The following is a 24,175-nucleotide window of genomic DNA, read 5'->3' on the forward strand; positions in this document are numbered from 1 at the left end:
TAGAAGATTACTCAATCTGAGTTTGCTCAAACAGGTGTGTAAAATCATTATTATTACATTTAAACTAGCATCAGCATTCAAGCCTCTAGCCACGTCTTCCCGCAAGTTTTCCCAGAAAAATAGAAAAACACACAGGTCAACATGAAACCCACCAAAGATTTTAAAAGTTTTGAATGAATAAATAGTTCCATTTCATTAAGTTTGAGCTTCTTGCATTACAAATTAGTAAAAATTATTTGTAAATGTTCATATAGCTCATGTATAATTTCGAGCCCATATTCATTCTGGTCCTCTTGGGTGCCTTGAGTTGGAAAAAATAAGCTGACATTAATAACTAGTGTGAAACATTAGTGTGCTTTGATACTGGGAGGCCTGGAAAGACCCTGCACCTCTGGCATTCGGAGTCTGGATGCACTTCAAACAGCACAGATGAAGAGAACTAACAAGCAACAGGGCACAACAGAGACGGCCCACCATGAAAAACAATCCACTGGCAGCATGGAGTATGTTAAAGGAGAGAACATCTATGTTTGCCAAATAGAACATGATCACTAATTAAATGAGTGGTACAATATTTTTTGTCTCCGGATCTTAAAGCCATAGTCATATGTTTTATTTTGGGTGAAGGGGAACAAATGTAATGGGTTTTGTCACTGTGGTCTTGTAATCTGAGCCGGTTGGTTCGATGTATGAGCACGATTTTTTTGACATGTAAAGCATGAGACAATGTTGGGTTTGGCAGCAGGCGCAGAAGTTTCACCGAGGTGATGATAGGGTCCCTTCCAGATGTCTCGTTCCCACTTTCAGCTAAACAGAGAGGAGAAGGGCATTAGAGAATAGAGAAATATTAAAACACAAAAATAATACAATACAAATATGCTTAATCACTGATTTACTTTTATACAATTGAAAACAAACTTATATTACCTCTTGTAGAATTTAAATTAGTGCTGTTTAATGGATATACAATTTATTTCTACAGTAACATTACCACGTTTTAGATTTTAAACGGATAAAAATAGAAGTAAAGACCTCAAAATAAGCCATTTCCCTCTGTAATGTCCCCGTAATTAAAGCTAACAGATGTTAACTCTGATTTAATTGATGTTCAACACACACAAACTGGTTAAAACTTCAGAATTGCTTTTCCAGGGTTAAACATGATGATTTTTTTAGCTAATAACCAGAGCTGATTAAGTTACTTAAAAAAAATAATAATAATCAAATACAAATTAATGAAAATTTACTGGAAAGTTGTAATTTGTAAGTTGTAAGCCATTAGATTACTAATTACTTTACTTTAAAGTTATTTTAAAAACATATGAAATATACCTATAAAAAAATAGAAAATAAACTGCAACTCTTTCAGTAATTTGATATTCACTGAAAAACATTAAAATGGGTTGATTAAAGCAGCTTGAAGTATTCAATATACGAGTTCACCCAAAACTTAAAATTCTCATCATTCACTTTTTCCTATCCTGTTTGTCTTTTTGTTTTACACAAAAGAAGACATAAAGAAAAATGGATACCTGGTTAACACTTTAGAATAACGATCCATTATCACTAGGTTAAAATATCAGTAATAAACTGTTAGTAAATGGGTTATTAATGACTTGTTAAATAATAGTTAATAGTTTGTTAATTATTTATAACTGTGCCTTATAGATAGCCACCAGATAACTTACAAACTATTAGTTAACACGTTATAAATTACTTGTTAACTGTATTTTAATGATTTATAATATTTAATAAATTAGTAATAGATCATGAACAAGCATTTAGTGAATTACGTACTAAAGACTAGGTAGGTATCAGTTAAACTACATTACTGCATTCCTCAAAACTGTAATTAGAATACACAAGTGTGCTACTGTGTTACTCGTTACATAGAACTCTGCTAATAACTAATATCTTCTGTCCAAGCTATGATTACAGAAAATAATATTTTACTAGTTAGGTGAATGTGCTACCCACTGCGCCACCGCGTCACCTGATGACACTAATGTTTAACGAAAAGAATACACCATTCTGTATTGAAATTAAATGCTTGGCATTAACATCTAAATTACAACATCTAAATGCTCTGCGATTGTTTGAAAAGAATAACGCAGAACTCAAGAGTGACACAGACAGCCCTCCTCCAAAGCAATAGCACTTGCTAAATCTAGATTATGGAATGAGACTAGACAGGTTTATGAGCTGAAAGAACTGTCCTAAACGTTCTACAGATGTTTAGTTACATCAGTCGTTTTAAACACATCTCACCAATTTAATTCCTGTACCTTTAAATGTTTTACATATTTTATTTATTTAACTTCATTGCATTTTTCAAAAAAAATTCTTTTGCACTTTCTCAGTGTCTCTTAAAAGCATCAGTCATCATTCTGTCATCCAAACTGTTGAGTCCCAACCAAAAGCCTGTTAACAGTCAGAAGGAGGTAAAGACGATGGAGTCTGGATAATGTCTTTGCCTATTAGTTAAAGTCTTTTTGAAGGGTGTGGATCTTATACTGCAGCACCCCGAGCATCATGCCAGAATCAAATCGAATTCCTCATTCATCTTTTTCAGTATCGTCGACAATGCAGCATACCTTCACCTCATAATTTTCTTGATATTCCAGCTTCAGTGAAGTGTTACTCGTTGCTAAATACCCTTGAGATGCACTCAGAATATATGAGACAAAATTCCTTTGCGCTAATTTAAGTTGGGAAATTGCTAAGGGTTTTGCGAAGGCTGGTTGAAGCAAAGGGGGTCAGAGTGCACAGGGCCTAAGGCTTGAAGGGGCTCATAGTACTGTCTGGGAGAGTTTCTAGAAGGGGATTTCAATTAAGCTGGGCTAAAATTCAGTCATAAATGCGAATTTTATTGACAGAGACCCCTCCTCCATCTCTAAATGCAATTCATACTGAAGGGGCCTGAAGGGAAAACCCAATTACGCACCATTTCAAGGACAGTCAAAACTACATCAATAGGAAATGTGACTTTTTCATCATGTATTAGGTTTAAGGCCATAATATACTTAAAACAAAATTGAAAACCTGAAATGACATCAATTCGAACAAAATCCAGCCAAAATAAAGTTCATTTTGATTTCATTTCAGCACTTTTGAGGAGATAATTTTCGCTCCTAAACACCTGTGAACTTCCATTGGTCCGACTGCAGGCATATGTATATTGTGTATGAGTGTGTGTGTGAATGAGGGAGTGTATGGGTGTTTTCTAATACTGGGTTGTGGCTAAAAGGGCACCTGCTGTGTAAAACATATGCCGGAATAGTTGGCGGTTTATACAGCAAGAATTTTATATTGTTTTATATATATATATATATATATATATATATATATATATATATTATTATTTTTTTTTTTTCAGAATATTGGTCTGAATCTATAGTCAGATCTAAGTTTCCATCACCTGAGGAATCTAGGTGGATGTGTGGATTGAGGGGAGCAAGCCCTGCCGCTGATTTCATGAGCCCTATAGTCATTTGTATTGCCAGAGTAGGGGACATTTCAGATATCTCCATATACTTTTTTGCGAGCTGAAGTATTGAAGTAATACAGCACTGGACAAAATACTCCTAGCTTTAATCCTGCTAAGATTTCACTCTTGCTGCAGCACAGGCCTAGGATGAAACGAATCTGTACAACTTTTACAGATTGAGAACAAACGATTAATTTTCAGTCCTTTCGGTTTTATTTAGAGAGTTCGTTTGACTTAATTGTCTTTGCTGGTTCTAAACAGCTGAGTGCTACAGGTGCTACAGGTCTGTTTTCAAAATGGATAGAAATCTGACCTTTCAAAGGTTGCCTTTGCTTACTTGATGACCGTGGCAAGGAGAAAAAAATCCAGACTGTTCAGATTCTGACCTGTATCACATCGCATTTTATAAAACTTCTGACTTCTCATGGATTGCGTTTGTTTACTTAACAATAAACAAAATGATGACCTTTTGCATCCGGTTGCATCTGCTCCGTCAATATCAGCACTATTATTGATCTGCATAATCAAATCATGTTTATAGAAAAGTTAATAATGAACATTTATACATAAGTATTTGTGTATAAAGCATTTATGAGAGTTTTATGAGAAGTGTTTCTTATATGATATGTGAACGACCCGTACAACTTTATTTTGACATTTCCTCGAGCAAGAATGAGGTTGACTGAAACTTTCTGTTGTACATCATGCCCACCAAAAGGGTACCATTGGTAGGTGACCTGTACCGACCCGTACTGTACTGTCACACCGTCAGGAGAGATCATTTAGAAGACTGGCAAATTACGCAACATTTTAAGGGCTGTTTAAGCAACATAATTAGCAAATGTGTCATTTTCTTTTGCACTGTGTTTACAGAGTTTAGTACTTGTTATGACCATACAGTGGTAATTAACATGTTTGCTGCCAATAATGGTCAGCACTGAGTGTTTGTATGGGTTTGTGATGTTGGCAGAAACAGGCCGTTCTTGTGCCACTTCAAAAGGAGCAGATAAAAGCCAAGTCGTTTCCCCACTCTGGAGTGGAGGACCACAGGAGGCCAGGCCATGAAACAGCAACCCCTTTTAAAGTGTGCACACATGTGAACACACACACACACACACACACACACACACACACACACACACACACACACACACACACACACACACACACACACACACACACACATATATAGTGAAAGTCCAACTTTTGCCAGGAATTCGAATGACCCCAACCATCAAAACAAATAAACTCCAAAGGGAGGATGAATAGATGGTGTTTCTAAAACAACATTGATTTAAATATGAAAGCAGCACTAATGTGAGGTAGAACAGAGAGCGGGATTGTGAAGAGACTGAGCTGTGCTGAGGTAAGCAGATAGTCTCAATACTCACGTACTCTCAGCAGAGGGCACTTCATCTCTGTCTCTATCTGTCAGTCACTCATCTCATACAAAACACTTTATATTTTGGTTCTTTCCCTACTTTGTGTCTTAATGTTCTTGTAATACTATTGCAGTACAAAGACTGTACTAATGTCACAGCATTCATTCTTTTTAATTAGGATGTTCATTTTGTTTTCTAATAAAAAAGCCTCAAAACTTTACAACAGGGGTTCTCAAAATCTCAATTCAAAGGTCCACATGTAATTTTTTTTTTCAGTGTTAAAGGTCCAGATATAATGGTTAACTAAATTTGTTTTATAGAGCCCCTATTATGCATTAAAAAGGTCATATTTTGGTTTTGGGGGTCTCCAGCAAGGCCAAAAAACATTTTCGTTGTCTTATTATATGCATTTATTTTTTACCTAATTATCCCAATGACTCCAATTTAATTTTTTCAGCAATTCCTTTGTTTCCAAACCTCTTCTTTGAGTGAGGCTAATCTGCGCTGATTGGTCTAATGACCCAGTCAGTTATTGTTGGTCGATTGGGTTCAGTGTGAGACAGAGAAACCCCCAGCACATTATAAAGTAGCACATAGTATGTGCGAGCCCAATGCAGGAATGCAATAAAGCAATGCCGTTAAACAGCAACATATTACTCTACTCTCAAACATAACCTCAAGTAATATCAGTGACACACATTCAGTATTATCCACACAAAGGCAAAGGTTGAACTTTTTTGAAATTTGACAGCTGATGGTGGCCATAGCAAAGGCAGACAGCAGAGGATTGCAAGTTCAGAAATCCATTTATATCAGCAAAGGTAGAAGCATTCATTGTGGTTTTGGACGCAATTTGTAAACCCCTATAAAGATTTAACCTGAGAGATACAGTACAAGCACTGATCTATAATAGATAAATGATTACAAGCCACATAGAGTGATTTCAAGATTTCACACTATTAAATACATATTTTGCAAACTACACAAAACGAGACAACAATTTTAAATACATTACATGTTATTATGGTCCATATGAACTGTCAAAGTCTGACAAAGTCCCCTACATAATAGTCTCTGCTGGTCTTTTCTTTAATAGCAAACGGCCGATGAATCCTGCATTGCAACATAAGTTATTGTATCAAAAATCTGAAAAATGATAGGATAACACAGTGCATAGTTGGCTATACTGTGTTTTGTACTGTGTACTGTGTATATTGTTGTGAAAATGAACTTTATCCCTTTATCTATGTCATGATCTGTCCCATGATACCCCGCGCTCTGCTAGTGTCTGAAGGTAAAGGCGCGTTTACATTTTACTGGATCTAGCACAACATATTTGGTGATGTATCGACGTCAATGCCTTCTGGCAAAAGATCCAAACCCAACATGATTCATTATCACCACTCTAAGTGTCTCACATTTTAGTCACGGTGCACTTTCAGATTTAAACCTCAGCTGGGTGTTTTCATTCACTTAGTGCTGTGTTACACACTGCTTGGAAGCTCATTTTCAAAATCCCATAAAAGTAACTGGGTGCAAAATACTGAGCTGTCTAATGTAAAATATTTCACTCTGTTCCATCAGTTGCGAAGTAAGAAGGTACACATGCACTGTCAGACATGCAGGATCAGACATGCACTCTCAGGAATGGCTGTACATAACCCCTACCCCTCACAGTGATGTCACTTGATCTGTTGATTCCATGTGTCTGAGTGTGCAAGTGAAGGTCTTCAACCAGACACTAGCGGTCTAAACTTTTTCTTTTATAGTGGTGTTTAACATTTCAATGATGCCAACTGATGATCAAAGGCAAATTTGAAAAGTTTTACCTTCCAAAAGGAAAAAAACCCCACCAACAATCAAGAACTCTATTTTAGAGTTATCTAGATTCCTTGACAAAACGTCACCAGTGTTAATTTCGTTGACGAATAAATGTCATCAATTTTTGAGGCGAACAAGTTTCTACTGACAAAAACTAAATAAAAATTAAGTGATGATGACTACAACTCTAATAAAAATAAACTGATATTTTTGTTAACTAATAAAAACGAGACGAGAATGTGATTGACAGACGTTGTTTGGAAAATATCCAATCAGAATTTATCTTGGTGTGTGATGTATAATGCACACACATATTTGCAAAGTAACTGTTTTACAGTAGATGCAGGATGCGAGTACATCATCATCCATAGGGGCATCTGTCTGTCTGATTAAACTATAATAAAATGGCAACAGCTGAGAGAAATAAGATTCACGTTTGATGTCAAGACAAAAAGATTGTAAACCGTATGGGGAAGAAATAGCTGATAAAAACAACAAATCTAAAGCGACATCAGCATGCCAGGGAATCATCCATTATGCAAAGGTAAACTCGGATCTTTTTTATTTACCAGTGTGCTTTTGCTTAACTGTAATAGTGTAGCCTCTCGCTGACCTTAAGACAAAGGACTCTGTTAAATTTATTTAAAGTTATTATATCGGTCAGTCTTAAATTCATGTGATCATGGCATTTTTTTTCGTGAGAAGTTGTTTCCTCGTGTGTTTCTTTTTAGCTAACATAGCTGCAGTTTAGCTAACCTGCTAACTTGCTCTAGGTTCATGTGCACAGTCTGCATCTGCTGAGATCATCATGACAGCAACCATTTATAGTGTACCTCCACCACAAAACAAAAACTGCTTCATTGAGGACGTCATTCTGCAATGTGATTATTTCTTACTGTAAGGATGTAATGGTACAATAGTGCTATAATTTCCGCTTATGAGTCGCATACAACATACAAGATAACGAAACTGCCTTGAAGTTATGTGCACTTATTTTACGTACATCTTTAGTCTAGATTTCTTCTACGCAAGTAGAGGCCGAGTGCACAGTTCATAGGCTAACACATTATCATTTGCCAATCATCTGTCATTACTTATTTACTCAGTGCTGAGCACAATGTACTGTAACATCAACTACAACAGTTTAGCTTGCTATTGACTGACATTGCAAAGTGAACTTAAACTATTTTAAGCCCTTTCAAATATTTAAAGGCTTGAAACTGATCAACAGACTGGTTAAAAAGATAATTAGTTTACCACGTTAAAGTAAAGGGTTTGTTAAATAATTGCACAATCCTACCTTTTCAGTTGGGTATTTTTCTTACTTGTGGATTGATTGCATCCATGCACATAATTTTACATATTACTTATGATATAAATAAACAATGCATTACAATTTTTTGGTTTTGGTTAATTCCTCTGTGGCGATTAAAAAAGGCACTAAGCTGACAAGAAAATTAATGAAGGAATGAATTAATTTTCGGTATTCAATGGAGAAGCTATATTACATATTTATTGAGACTGTTTAATTTTGAATGTTTTGTATAAATAAATGTATTTAATTAAGTTACACTTAAATTAAACCAAATATATTTTGTCAACTAAATCTAGGGTATGAAATTTATGAAATTTATTTATGAAATTTAGATGACTGAAACTAGACTAAAACTAAAATGATTCAGAAGACTAAAATATGACTAAAACTAAAATGATTCAGAAGACTAAAATATGACTAAAACTAAAATGATTCAGAAGACTAAAATATGACTAAAACTAAAATGATTCAGAAGACAAAAATATGACTAAAACTAAAATGATTCAAAAGACTAAAATATGACTAAAACTAAAATGATTCAGAAGACTAAAATATGACTAAAACTAAAATGATTCAGAAGACAAAAATATGACTAAAACTAAAATGATTCAGAAGACTAAAATATGACTAAAACTAAAATGATTCAGAAGACTAAAATATGACTAAAACTAAAATGATTCAGAAGACAAAAATATGACTAAAACTGAAATGATTCAGAAGACTAAAATATGACTAAAACTAAAATGATTCAGAAGACTAAAATATGACTAAAACTAAAATGATTCAGAAGACTAAAATATGACTAAAACTAAAATGATTCAGAAGACTAAAATATGACTAAAACTAAAATGATTCAGAAGACTAAAATATGACTAAAACTAAAATGATTCAGAAGACAAAAATATGACTAAAACTGAAATGATTCAGAAGACTAAAATATGACTAAAACTAAAATGATTCAGAAGACTAAAATATGACTAAAACTAAAATGATTCAGAAGACTAAAATATGACTAAAACTAAAATGATTCAAAAGACTAAAATATGACTAAAACTAAAATGATTCAGAAGACTAAAATATGACTAAAACTAAAATGATTCAGAAGACTAAAATATGACTAAAACTAAAATGATTCAGAAGACTAAAATATGACTAAAACTAAAATGATTCAGAAGACTAAAATATGACTAAAATTAAAATGATTCAGAAGACTAAAATATGACTAAAACTAAAATGATTCAGAAGACTAAAATATGACTAAAACTAAAATGATTCAGAAGACTAAAATATGACTAAAACTAAAATGATTCAGAAGACTAAAATATGACTAAAACTAAAATGATTCAGAAGACTAAAATATGACTAAAACTAAAATGATTCAGAAGACTAAAATATGACTAAAGCTAAAATGATTCAGAAGACTAAAATATGACTAAAACTAAAATGATTCAGAAGACTAAAATATGACTAAAACTAAAATGATTCAGAAGACTAAAATATGACTAAAACTAAAATGATTCAGAAGACTAAAATATGACTAAAACTAAAATGGAATTTTAGCCAAAAGACTAAAACTAAATCAAAATTTGTTGTCAAAATTAACACTGTGGCTCAAACAGAAAAACTTTAATATTGCCTTTGGTTTCAAATTGGATAATGGTCGAAAAGACATTATAAGCTAACAAGATTACAAGTGTAACGTGCATTTATCAAAGTAGTAAATCCACATTTGTTATCCCTTGCACACAATTTGTGCTCATAAACATGCAATGTTGGTGGGTCCAAATTGAATTCTTCTGGGTCTTTATTTGACTGTCAAAAGCAAAACACTGTAGAGTAGATTGAGCCAACAAAAAATGTAAAGAAAATATTTTTGCAGTCCATATTTCTCTCCATCATTTTTTATTTCGCCTGCTATTTTCTTAGTGTTCTCTGTGACATTTTCATTTCATCTTTCTTCATTTTCTTTCTCTTAAAATTCCTGGCCAAGCCTGAAACTCATTCAGCGGAATTACCCTTACAGAGCCCTGGCTCACTTTTTTTTTATTACTCAAAATTACACCCACACTTCCTCACGCCAGGATCAAACGGCAGACCCACAGCCGAGAGAAAAGAGCCATGAAGGAGAAACAAACGTTTGCTCCTTTTTCATCACCACCAAAGACTCATTTGCAAGCAGAATGTGAGGTAAAGGGCATTTTTAGGACGGTTTGGTATAAGATGAATGGTGAGGTGCTTTTGAATGAGTCTAAAGGTCAATTGAAGGCCATTGACAGGGAACAATGCCAGACTTTTGGCAGGTGGTCTAAATTTGGTGTTCCCAGGCCAGGGGCACGGTGAGGAGGAAACAGACCCTGCCCAGCAGACAAACGTAATATACCATTTCATAAACACACACACCCAGCCCAATTCTAATTTCATAACTCTTTCAGACACATTCCTGGAGTGAAGGCCCAGGAACCAGGGTCAAAAAGCACTAGTGACTTTCGTAGGCCAAGAAAATAAGTACTTATAGATGAATTTGTTTGTGTGCTAATCAAAGAAAATCCGGTTTCGTTTTGATTGCCTTGTGCCATATGCTTGCCAGATGAGTGAAGGCTCTCTTTGGGCAATGTGAATATATGTGTGTGGGTGAATGTGTGTGTGTTTGTGTAGCTTCCTGCTAACAACTGAATAATCTACTCCAGACGCAAAACAGGACCCAAACCAGCTCCGGCCTATAGGGGTTTGAGTGCTCCAGCAAGATCGGAATATCTGCTCTTTGTCAGTAAATGTGGTAAAACAGATTAGTTTCCCCTTCAGTGGCTCACTAACTGCATTCCCAAGTAGGAATGACCGCACTAACTAACTAACCATGGTAGGGATTGAATATGAAAGTATTAATCATCTTAGATTAGGCTGAATGATATGTATGTGAAGTTGAGTAATGATACATCTAAAGCCAGATGTTCACTTATTGAACAACATTACTGGAAAACATCTGCACAACAAGATAATCGCACATTGATAATGAAACTTCTCACTCTAACCCCTCCACCCTGTTTTATAGTACTATGGGGATAAATGTTAAAATATTTTTAAAAAGTTAGTTTTTATTGCATGAATAACTTAAAAAATATGTTTTTATTAAAAAATTTAATTGTTAATGAATCATATTTACTGATAATTCTGCAGGAAAAATCAAAAGGATGTGAGATTTTAACATTTAGATTACAGTTTTATTCATACATTTATTCATTCATTCATTCATTTTCTTGTCGGCTTAGTCCCTTTATTAATCTGGGGTCGCCACAGCGGAATGAACCACCAACTTATCCAACAAGTTTTTACGCAGCGGATGCTCTTCCAGCCGTAACCCATCTCTGGGAAATACAGTTTCAAAATTCTTCAACTATCACACTGTAGCAGTACAATTTTAATGAGCTTATATTTTGGCATGATACCAATGAATTGTATAGAGCTTGTGCAAACATATAGACATCACTATGATCACTATGATGCTTTCTTAACTGTTAGTTTCTCACCAATTTATTTTTTATTATATAACTATTTACTTTTTATATATGAAAGCCGAATCAATATTTGAACAGAAGTAAGAGGGAAGATTATAGTCTGTGTATAAACACATCATCTGCAGTAGCTATGAAAAATTAAGTATCATGTCATATTGAAAGAATTATCAATGTAATTTGGAAAGTATTTTATTTTGGTGTACTTTTCCAAGTCTTTGCTAGGTGAATACTTTTAAAATATTTTATGGCACATTCCAACAAATTATTCATAATGTTAGAGGTTACAGCATACAGTTTTCAAGGAGAGTGCATGATAGACAGCCCAGCAGGCACACAACGTTCGTATATTACATTAAATTTAGTTTTTGCCGTCAGGTGACGAAAATTCATTGTCTACCCAACATCTAAGGACAATGATATTTTAACGTCCAATAACGAGGTCAAATGGCGTTGACATTTGGTTGATTTTTGGTTGTGCTGGAAAGCCAACAAAGTCCAAACGTTAAGCCAACATCTTAAACCAATGCCAATTGACGTCAAATACTGACATTTATTCATCAGGTATGGCACCCAAAGTCTGATAGATGTCATAGAGGTAACGTCCACACAATGTCAAGCTGTAACATCATTAGATGTTGATATTTGGTTGATTTTAGGTAGATCATTGACGTCGGACTGATGTTGTGTTCTGACGTTAACCCAATTTTCATTTACAAACAAAATGAAACGTCCCCACGATATTGGGGTATCATAGTGACTTCCTGTGCCTGCTGGGTGTTTGTCACTGTAAAGCTTGTGGAACAGAGTTTACAGGTAACACAGTGTTCCCCATTGGATTGGATCGACAAATTTTATCCACAAGAGGTTCTATTTAATTCTTTATTTAATTTTCAGGACAGTGTCAGCCATTCATCTGATCTCACATGTTGGAGATTACTAGAATCAGCTTTAATGGCAAAATACACACAAAAATGCTTTTAATTGATTGCCTAGCCCTATTGTCAGAGCGTACAAACTGATTAATAGTGACCAGTCAAATGTACAGTATATAATAATTAAATGAATCAAACTAACAACAAAGAATTTGTTGATATCAAGAATTTAATCGCACATATAATGAGTTAAAAGTTGTTGATATCTAGAACTGATATCACGATTCAGTTCTTGATATCATCAATCGCATTCTGATGTCAACAGTTCACTTCTTGATATCAACAATTTAACTCTTGATGTCAACCGTCAGTATTCCTGATATCAACAATTAAGTTCTTGATATCAACATTTCATTGCTAGCTATTCTGATTAATTAATATTCAATCTCAGGATATGCATTGTTGATGTCAACAATTCAACTGCATGTGTATATCTGCTTTGTTATTCAAATAAACCTCACAGCTTGAGTAACAATGCAGTTTTTCCTATGCTCTTATGCTCTATAAAGAAATACTGTATATTTAAGATGAATATTACTTCAATCGTAAATATATTCAAATATTTAATACTGTAATTATAGTTCATTTGAAACATAACATCTCAAAAAGTTGGACATCCTGGAGTTCTTTGTTGAGATTTTCTGCAGACTTATGTGTTGAGCATCAGTAAAGACAAGGTTAGCACCTGTCAGCTTTTATTGTAGGAAAAACTGGATCATTTTGAGGTTTTGTCAGGTAATTTAATCTACAAAATTCAAAATATTTTAGGGATAGGATCAAAATCAGTGACATAGTGGAGTGATGATGTGTCGATTTCTCATTATTATTCATAGCGGAGTCTTGACCCTGCTTCTTATTTATTCATAAGAGCATGTGCTTTCCTAAGGCCAGGCAGACCTGCCAAGCTGTGAGACGCAATAACTGGGTGAGACCGCATCCGTGCAAGCCACGGGTCGTATGTGTTTGTTTCCATGATCCATGGGGTTTGTTGCATATCTCCCCCCACGATTCTGTCAGGGCCAATACAGCAAAGTTGTTTGTTTGCAGCAAGCATGTTTGTGGAGAGAGCTGTACGAAAATTGGAGAATGGCAAACTTTGACTTTTATCAGTTGAGTTCATTACCATTCAGACACATTTGCACTATGCTTTATGTATGCATGTAAATTTAATAAAATGTACAGTATTGATGTTTGAATACATTATATCAGTATGGATGTGTAGGGAATTTGCAGTAATCTCTCAGACATAATATACTTAAAGATCTGAAACTGTCACTCAAATGTTTTGTGACTGTAAAAAAGAAAAGAATAAATGGTCAAAATAAACTGTTAAATTTATAACAAAGAGAAGCAGAATGGTTTGACTGTACAAAGGAAATAACTCTGGTTCGTGCTGCTCTCAGGCTGCAGGTAGGAGAGACTGCTGTACGAGGACTGGGCCGTATGTGAGTGGTACAGTACAGAGACATGAGAGCTTCTGAAATCTCCAGTGACAAAAAAAAAAAAAAAAACTAGATTTGTCGCTAGTTGCTTTTTTGAAAATTTGTTGCTAGGGGAGTCTAAAAAGTCACTAAATACATCACTAAGTTGGCAAAACCGCTGACAACAGGTGTTCCCTTCACTCTTTTTCCCCTGCTCTGCTGGCCATACCCATACCTCCCTCTGCTCTAAGTTCTCCGTGCCCCTTTCTGATAATTTTTAGAAATAAATTCTGAGGTAGACTTGAACAGAAAGAGAGGCGCTTCATGACCCCCTTAACACTGATAGTGCTTGCTTTTGCATATGTGGGGTTTCAGTCATTGTTTTTGTAAAAACAGAAACAATATAACTGTTTTTGGTAAATCATAATTTGTTGTGAATACGTCCATGCTCAGATTTTAACAGAACCTGTTCACAAACTGAAAACTTAAAAAGATGACAACTAAGCGGTTAAATCTTGTGCTGTTCTTCTGAGTTATGGGAACCAGTGATGTTTTTAATGAATAGCATTACAAAAGTTTACAAGCTGTCAGCTCTGATCCCCTGAGGATGAAACGCAACCAAAACACAGGCCTAAAAGATAAACTCAAATGGATTATTTAGAAAAGCTAAAGACATCATTAAAGCTCCCCTAAAGTGACTTTAAACAGGCAGCTTTATTTAATGTACAGTCTAAATCTTGTATATCCTATGTAGTGCACTATAGCATTAACTTTAACTGTATCTGTATCTATTATCTAATCTAATCTATTTACTTTCTATAACAGGGAGGCACGCCAGATTCTGACGAGCATTTAATTGGACATAAAACAAGACTTAAAACAACTACATCCCCATTACAAATGTGTACCTGATTAATAAGAAAGAAGCATCACTCTGTCGGTTTAAAATAAAAAAAAAAAAATTGTTTGTACTCTGCTGAAATTAGCAAGAGGCTGAAGAGTCCACACTTGACTATCCAGAGCAATTTCTCTCTTTTTTTTGGATATATCAAAGTGTCACTCATAGGTCAATGACTGTTACATTATTTTTCACAAAATCCATACCAACATAACTACTTGGTTGTACAGTACACTATGCTCAGGCCCACACAGAATTTGCACGTGCAGAAAACCCAGATTTCCAGATTTTCAGCTTATCATTAAGTCTATTTACTTGTGTAAATGTGTGTAAATTTATATTTATTCAGAATTTTAAATTAATTTCAGTAATAATATTGACTAATATAAAAATGCCGGCAGTTAGCTCGCTGCAGCTCTCACATGGTCGCCCACTGAAGCCAAGCAGGGCTGCGCCAGGTCAGTACCTAGATTGGAGACCACATGGGAAAGCTAGGTTGCTGGTGGTGTTGTTAGTGAGGCCAGCAGGGGGTACCCAACCTGCGGTCTGTGTGGTTCCTAATGCACCAGCATAGTGACGGGGACTCTATACTGCTCAGTGAGTGCCGTTTTTCGGATGAGACATTAATCCTAGGTCCTGACTCTCTGTGGTCATTTAAAAAAAAGAGTAGAGGTTCGAAAAAGAGTAGGGGTTTCACCCCGGCATCCTGGCCAAATTTGCCCACTGGCCTCTGTCCATCATGGCCTCCTAACCATCCCAATATCATAATTGGCTTCTCCTCTCCACCAATCAGCTAGTAATGGAAAATGGCTGCCGTTGTGTCATCCAGGTGGATGCTGCACACTGGTGGTGAATGCGGAGATTTCCCCCTATGTGTAAAGCACTTTAAGTGCCTAGAAAAGCACTATATAGATGTAAGGAATTATTATTATTATTATATGATTTATTTACAATACAGTTTGCAAAACCTTGTGTCATTAAATGCTTTTTATTTTGTTTCTGGTCCAAATCTCTAAAAAATTCTTATATCAAGAAGCTTTTTATAAAGGCAAGTAAATCATAATGTCTTGTTTTCAGAAATAATATGCCAAAATGAATTGAGTTTTTCCTTAAAACAAACCAGATAATATGCCAATGGGGCAAACAAAAAATCTTAATTTTCATTTTGTTATAAAATAATTTTATTTATTCCATGGCTGATTATTTTGTGTGTTATTACAAAAAAAGGAAGGAAGAAAGAAAGAAAGAAAGAAAGAAAGAAAGAAAGAAAGAAAAAATACTGTAAAATATCAGACAGTAAAAAATTGAACTTTAACTTCAAATTTACCCTTACTGTATCAGAAACAGTGTCTGTTTTTCATTTTAATATACACTACCTGACAAAAGTCGTGTTGTCAATCCCAGTTGTAATAGCAACAAAAAATAACTTGACTTCTAGTTGATCATTTGGAAAAGTGGCAGAAGGTAAATTTTGGAACCCCGGAACCTGCATGGACCAAAGATTCCCACAGAAATGCAAAAGTTTAGTGAAGGAAAATTCATGGTTTGGGGGTATGTGGGCATGTGAGAGATCTGCAGAGTAGAGGTCAACGTGCTCCAGGAATGGCTAGCCCAGTCACCAGACATGAACATTATTGAGCTGGGTAAGATGATGTACGCATTGAAGATGATTCAAAAGAATCTTGATGAACTCTGGACGTCCTGCATGAACGATTTCTTTGCCATTTCACATGACTTTATTAATAGGTTATTTGAGTCATTGCAGAGATGTATGGATGCAGTCCTCTGAGCTCATGAAACACAACATTATTTTTTCCCCCTGCACCATGACTTTATATTCTATTCTGTACATTATTTCTGTTAAGTGACAAGACTTTTGACTAAGCAAAGTAAGACCTCACTGCCATAAATAAATAATTAATAATCAAGGCATGAACATGATTTATTTTGGTAAAATAAGCGTAATCTAGAGGCTTTTGCCTTTCATATAAGCCACTTCTGATTCCAACTGATCAACTAGAGGTAAAGTTAATATTTGTTTTTCCTAAAACTTAGGTACAGTAGGTGACACGACTTTTTTCAGGTAACTCAGTTATTGGCTTTCAAATCCAATTAAGTTGCTCAGAGACACAAACTTTCAGGTGACTTATACTCTGTCAAAAATAATGGGCCGTAAAATGTTGCGTATACTTACAATTCTGCAGAGACAAAAAAGTGCATGGAGTAAAACTTTGGCCCTTGCATTAGCGTATGCCTCAAGAGTCATTTAATGTTCTGTTGTCTTGTGAAGCAGTGCTCAATGTGTGTCCAAACATCACTGTGAGGGATTGTTTTGAGTTACATCACATTTATACTTCATTACCTTAGAATCACATATACGCTGTTTTCTCAGATGCCTAATCTGTGTGATGAAAGCAAGCTCTGGGGCCTGTTTCACATCGACATGCTGAAACAAAACTACAGTACCGCCGCCTCATTGCACCATCTGTCTTCAATTACATACTTTAAATTTAATTAATTATTGCTCTTGGTTAATAAAAGCTCTTGCCGCTGGCTATTAACCTCTCACCATAAGAACTCAATATAGACAAAAGGCACAAATTATGTTTATCGTTCATGATGAAATAACCATTCCAACTTAATTGGTGGGGGAAAAAAAAAGAAAAACAGATACGGGTTTAGAAATTAAATAATGCATGGTAGGTCTCCAGTGGACCACAGTAAATGTCAAGCACTTAAAAATAACTCTCAGATTTTATGACAGGAACATGCAATATAAATAATTTATAGATGTTATTTATATATTAATGAACTAATCAATAATGCTAATAAATAAACACTTTACCTGGGGTGGTAGCTTTTCAAGAGGTACATATTTGTACTTAACGGGTCCATATCGGTACCTCAAAAGTATATATTAGTACCTGCAATTTTTAAAAGGAACACTTTTGTACTTTTTAGGTACTAATATGTACCCTTGAGTATTAATCTGAACCTTATTTCATTCATTTTCTTGTCAGCTTAGTTACTTAATTAATCCGGGGTCGCCACAGCGGAATGACCACCAACTTATCCAGCACACGTTTTTACACAGTGGATGTTCTTCCTGCATTCACACACACACATACAGTACGGACAATTTAGCCTACTCAATTCACCTGTACTGCATGTCTTTGGACTGTGGGGGAAACCAGATTACCTGGAGAAAACCCACGCGAATGCAGGAACTCCACATAGAAACGGCAACTGAGCCGAGGCTCGAACCAGCGACCCAGCGACCTTCTTGCTGTGAGGCGACAGCAGTATCTACTGCACCACTATGTCGCCCCTAATGTGAACCTTTTATGTACAAATTTGTGCCTTTAGAAAAGGTACCATCCCAGTGACAACTTCCGTTCCTACAGAAAAATCCAGCTTAAACCAGCCTAGGCTGGTTGGCTGGTTTTAGCTGGTCGACCAGCCTGGTTTTAGAGGGGTTTTGGCCATTTCCAGGCTGGTTTCCAGTCATTTCCAGCCTGGTCTTAGCTGGTCAGGCTGAAAGATGACCAGCTAAAACCAGCTTGACCAGCCTAGCCAGGCTAGGAGTCCAGCCAAAACCAGCTATGTCCAGCTTAAACCAGGCTGGTGAAGTTGGTTTTAGCTGGATTTAGCTGGTCATTTTTCAGCCTGACCAGTTAAGACCAGGCTGGAAATGGCTGGAAACCAGCCTGGAAATGGCTGGAAACCAGCCTGGAAATGGCCAAAACCCCTCTAAAACCAGCCTGGTCAACCAGCTAAACCAGCCAACCAGCCTAGGCTGGTTCAAGCTGGATTTTTCAGCAGGCGTATCTTTGAAATGTGCAATGCAATGTACCCGGAGCAACATAATTTACGCTTTGAAAAAATATAAACCGATTTTTTTATTTCTAAGGAGCCTGGGATGAATATATGGAAAAAAATACTGCATAATAAACTGCCAGTACTTAGCTTTTTCCGTTTTTTGTTACGATTCAAAAATACTACAATGCCAAAAAAAAATTTTAAACACAACAATAAAAAAGAATAATTGAATTATAATCATCATAAGTTATCAGAGCAGAGATCAAGGTCTCATGATGCAATCCAAAAGCTCAAATAAACAGAAAGCAAGCTCAGTCATGCGCAATACACAAAGACTGACAGTGATCGAACAATCCATGTGCATGTCACACAACAAACAATATCCAGCTAGTCCCCTTCTTCCTGCCAAATCCCTTTTGTCAATCCAAGCACATCTGAGTTGATTTGGACTCTTCTGGCAACATTGTTCCAGCCCACATGTGGACCTGATTGCAGCAACAAATATTTTTTAACCGACTTTATCCACCAGAGACTTTGATCACGCTGACGAACAAGCTGAAAAATCAAAGTGTCAGCGTTCAGCGAATCAGCAATGTGGAATGTGTTCTGGATTACATGATAAACAAGTTCGCGCAGTTCCTCATAACCTAGCACAGCACACTATCACACCTTACGAAGAAGGGTATCCAATTCAAACAGCATGAAATGGCCGCCAAATCTCTCTTTAAACATGCCCTGATTGTTTGATTGCCTGGAATGTTCCACACCTCGGCCCATGAAGCCACTAGAGTTTAAGTCGCTAGCAGCACGCGTGTGAAATTAAAGCACTTAGTTCCTCACCAGCACGACCTATATACGGTGGATCACACACGATGCAGCCAGCAGTAAAACCCTACTATATTTAATTCCTTTGGTAATTGTCTATACATAAATCTCTCCTCAACCCACCTCAGTCTTATAGCGCAGACTTAACTGTTCATTTTAAAGTCTGAGGTGTTGTTTTCTAAGCTCAGGGAGCTATTAAATCAGTGAGTAACATTCTTTATGTTTAAAGTTTTTTCCTCTGTCTGCTATGCTGTCTGTATTAGCGTTTTTAAAGTTAGCGTGTGGCGCTAACTGAGTTTTACTGTCATATGCTGGAAATCACTTTATGCGCACCTGGATGGAGTTTGACCATTTTTCCACATTATTCAAAGTTGGAAAACAACAAAGCAATCAAGTTGATTTAGAAAAGACATTCCAGTGAACATTGTGGATGTGTAATTGCTTGCATTTCCATGGCTGTAACGTAATTATATTGTAGTTTAATGAGATTTTGTTTTCCACCCACCAAAGCATAAAATGTAATGTGTAACAGGACTGCACCACATAACAGGAAACAGAAGCCTGTAAGCCAGACACTTAATATTGACATCAGGTCAAGTGTGTTAGTTTTTTATTTATTTATTTATTTATTTTTTATTTATTTTTTATTTTTAATTTATAATTAGAATTTGAGCCTAGTGGGAAAAAGAAAACATCTTTAAAAAAAAGAAATATTGAAATTTGAAACACTTTTCTCTGGTCAAGCTAAAAGGAAAATGTGTGAAAAGGAAAGTAAATGTGTGTAAATTTCACAAATATTAATTTAAAAAAGGCAAGTAAAAACAGAATTACATATGAAAATGTGATTAAAAAAAAAACCCTAAACAAATTTTAAAAAATCTAAGTATAGTAAAATGAGGTACAATTGCGGCTTAAATTCAAAATTTATTTGTCACATACACCAGTGTTTCAGTGACCACCAACACTGCATGTTTGTCTGTCACACCTATTACATGCCTTTCAGTCTCTGCTAATGAGCTGAAGATCTGAATCAGGTGTGTTTGGTTAAGGAGACATTGAAAATGTGCAGAGTTGGTGGTCTTCCAGGAACGTGGTTGAAAAACACGGACATACACTGTCATACATGACATTGTAACAGTGAGACGCTGGACAATGAAGGTAAGAATCCATGTGCAGTTTTTTAAAGAGGAGTCAAGCAGGCAATGGTCAAAAACAGGGACAAACAGGAGCATGAAGGTAATCCAAAGCATGATCAGAAACAGGTGGATGGTCAGGACATGTAGTGAGACAATAAACTAAGCAAAGGGTCAAAGCACAGCAAGACAAAAAAGGAAAAACCTTATATGGGATAAAACAAGACTCAGCAATGTGTGTGTGAGGTGAATAAAAAGTCCAGGTATTCAGTCTATGATGAGTTACTAGCTATGTGTGTATAATCGGGGAATCAGCAACTGGTTTGTGTGAGGTGCATGATGGTATTTGTAGTCCAATTCAGTAACGTGTAGTTTTCCAGAGATCTGCAAGGATTAGATTGCTAGTGATCGTGACAGGTATGATATGCAGTGAAAAGCTTTCACACCCACTCGTGACCTTAAAAATAATAACAACAATTACAAAATATAATAATAGCAATAGGAATCTCCAAAAATTATGGAGGAATAATGGTTATGCAATAGAAAATAAAAGCAAATGTAAAATATTTAAAGACTTTAGATATCGAGTGTGTGGCTGTAGATAATAAGAAGTATAGTAAGTATAAAAATATAAAAGAGCTATCTGTACAAAAAGAAACATCGAAGTGCTATACATTATGCAAATTAAACATTATACAGTGTCATTACGTTATCCACTTACTCTGATAAAATCATACATTGAGTTCAATACTCTGCTGGTGGCTAGTAGACAAGAATATTATTATTATTATTGTTATTATTATTATTATTATTATTATTATATATTTTTGTAGATATCAGGATTTCCCCATTGTAAGTCCAAAGTATAATATATAATTAACAATAATTAAGCATATTAATAGTGAACAGATTCACTTAATTGTGAAGCTCAAAAGGTAGTATTTTTGGTAAGGCATGGATGCATAATATTATGTAGTTGGCATTTGCTTATAGAACCCATTCACAGTGTTGAGCAAGTTACTTGAAAAATGTAGTAAGCTAAGCTCTTAGCTACTCTACTTAAAATGTAGCTTAACTACACTAAAAGCTACCCTGTGGGAAATGTAGCAAGCTAAGCTAAAAGCTACTTGGCAAAGGTAGTTTAGCTACATCTAATCTATTGCAATTATCATTTTTTTAATCGAAGCAACTTAATTTCAAGTCAGTCATATCTTAGTGATCAATAAAACTGTCAATGAAACATGAGGCTTGACAGTTCAGTTCAGTTATTTACTGCAAATAATATGTTGTTCTAAACAGAAACAAACTATAGTATATAACAGCAAACAAAAAAAAAGTGATTGCACATTTACAATACTATAATAATTTATAGTAAAGGAAAATATTTGGGAATATGCATTATAATACACATACTCCTCTCCTTCGGTATCTTTTTATCAAGCAAATTTCTTGTGTTAGCCTTATGGGTTGGCGATGTCACTAACCGGATCAAGAGGTGGCAGTAACGCATGAAAGTTTCTTGTTGACCACCTTAAAACAAAAAGTAGAAGAAATCGTCATTCTCGCCATCATATGAGTTTACTTTCATTGGCTAGACACTGGCCTCACAGCTCCATGAATGTCAGTGTCATCACTTATTGATCCGCGATCGGTAAATGTAACTTGTGTGGACGCTACTGTGCTACTTGACTAAAAAAATAGCTTTGCTACAGAAAAGCTATTTAAAATAGAAAGTAGCGACACTACCGCCATGCTACTGAAAAATGAAGTTAAGTTAGTAGCGTCAATACCATGCATATAAAAATGTTCATCCTGATTATACGAGGAAACGTAAGTATCTTATGTCTTGTCAGTTTAGTGGCGAGTTCAGATATACGAAATTGTAAAGGTTTTACAAATGAGGCATGCTACTCAACCCCACGCCTAAACCCAGGCGTCATTGGGTGATGAGCAAATCATACTAATTGTATAAATGAGATTTTACGAATTCTTACAAGTTAGCTAGTAAATCAAAGAGTTACGAATTGCTGTGAGATTATGTGGAAATTTTACAAATGAAATAAGACTGAAGAGTGACAAGGTGGCTCATTGAAAAGCACTGTCGCCATAAAGCAAGAAGATCATTGGTTGAGTTCCAGCTGGGTCAGTTGGCATTTCTGTGCAGAGTTTTTATGTTCTTCCTGTGTTCATGTGGGTTTCCTCTGTTTTCCCAACAGTCTATAGTATGTGGTATAGGTTAATTGAATAAACTAAATTGGCTGTAGTGTATGTGTGTTAATAAGTGTGTATGTGTGTTTCCCAGTACAGGGTTCAACTGGAAGGGCATCTGCTCTGTAAAACATATGCTGGATAAGTTGGCAGTTAATTTCCCCGTGGTGACCCCTGATGAATAAAAGTACTAAGCTAAATGAAAGTATGAAAAACACTGAAAAAAAATGCATATACTTTTCACTTCAGTAATATCAATAAGTAACTATTTTATGGACATCTGCAAACTATGTTTCCCAGTGGACTACTAAAAGACATGTTTCATCGACCAGCCAAAAAAATGAAAAGTAGCAGATTTCAGCAGTTCTTGCCAAATCTGCAAACAATCCATTACATATTGTTACTTCACTAATCAAAAAGTCATTGATGCTCTCATTCTGTCTATTTCTCTACCTCGCTTTAACCTGAAATCTTTGTCACATTTGCATCTTCCCTCTTTTTTTTCAGTCTGTCTTATGGAATGAAAGCATAGCTGGACCCATTTTTTGCTGTATACTCCCCGTACGCAGAGTCTCCATTTATCATGCCAAATCTACACTAAATGGCAGAGGGATTTTAGGATAGCTCAGCAGCTTGATTAAAGCCACAAACCATAAAAAGCGTGTGGGGTTCTGGCAGAGTATGCTCATGTTTGAACAGTCAGTAGTGTTGTGCTTCAACAAGAGAGGTGGATACAATAGCGTGTCTCTTATCTCAAAACATAGCATCTTTTGCTTTATTTATTAAGCAGAATTTTAATCCGATACTGTGATATGAATGAATTGAGAAAAGAAAGTAATGGAACACATCTCCTATACCAGGGGTCACCAATCCTGGTCCTGGAGGGCCGGTGTCCCTGCAGGGTTTAGCTCCATCTTGCCTCAACACATCTGCCTGGATGTTTTAAGCATACCTGGTAAGACCTTGATTAGCTTGTTCAGGTGTGTTTGATTAGTGTTGGAGCTAAAATCTGCAGGACACCGGCCCTCCAGGAACAAGTTTGGTGACCACTGTCCTATACTGTTACACATGAAGTACAATATAATCATGACTGTAAACACTGTTCGTTTACTTTGTGTTCACAGATCATCTAAAAAAAAAACTGTAATTAATACCATAAAAGCTTCATGGTGGTGCAATGGGTAGCATGATCGCCTCACGGCAAGAAGGTTGCTGGTTCAAGTCCTGGCTGTGTCAGTTGGCATTTCTGTGTGAAGTTTGCATATTCTCCATGTGGGGGCAGGGTGGGGTTCCTCCGGGTGCTCTGGTTTCCCCACCAATGACATGGGTAAAGGTGACTTTAACACGTTAACTTGGCCATCGTGTAGGTGTGTGAATTTAAGTGTGTATGGGTGTTTCCCAGTGATGGGTTGTAGCTGGAAG

General features: G+C 35.8%; 1 long non-coding RNA gene across 1 annotated transcript in view; it reads right to left on the reverse strand.

The window, feature by feature from the left end:
- Positions 1 to 586: 586 nt before the first annotated feature.
- The window catches only part of LOC137488720 (uncharacterized), a 61,913-nt gene continuing 38,324 nt past the window's right edge, over positions 587 to 24,175 (reverse strand). Inside the window, exon 3 of the long non-coding RNA XR_011007898.2 lies at positions 587 to 807. This is a non-coding gene — a long non-coding RNA (uncharacterized lncRNA). The remainder of the gene's footprint in view (positions 808 to 24,175) is intronic.

Source organism: Danio rerio, chromosome 20 (genome assembly GCF_049306965.1).
Source record: "Danio rerio strain Tuebingen ecotype United States chromosome 20, GRCz12tu, whole genome shotgun sequence".
Classification (NCBI taxonomy): domain Eukaryota; kingdom Metazoa; phylum Chordata; class Actinopteri; order Cypriniformes; family Danionidae; genus Danio; species Danio rerio.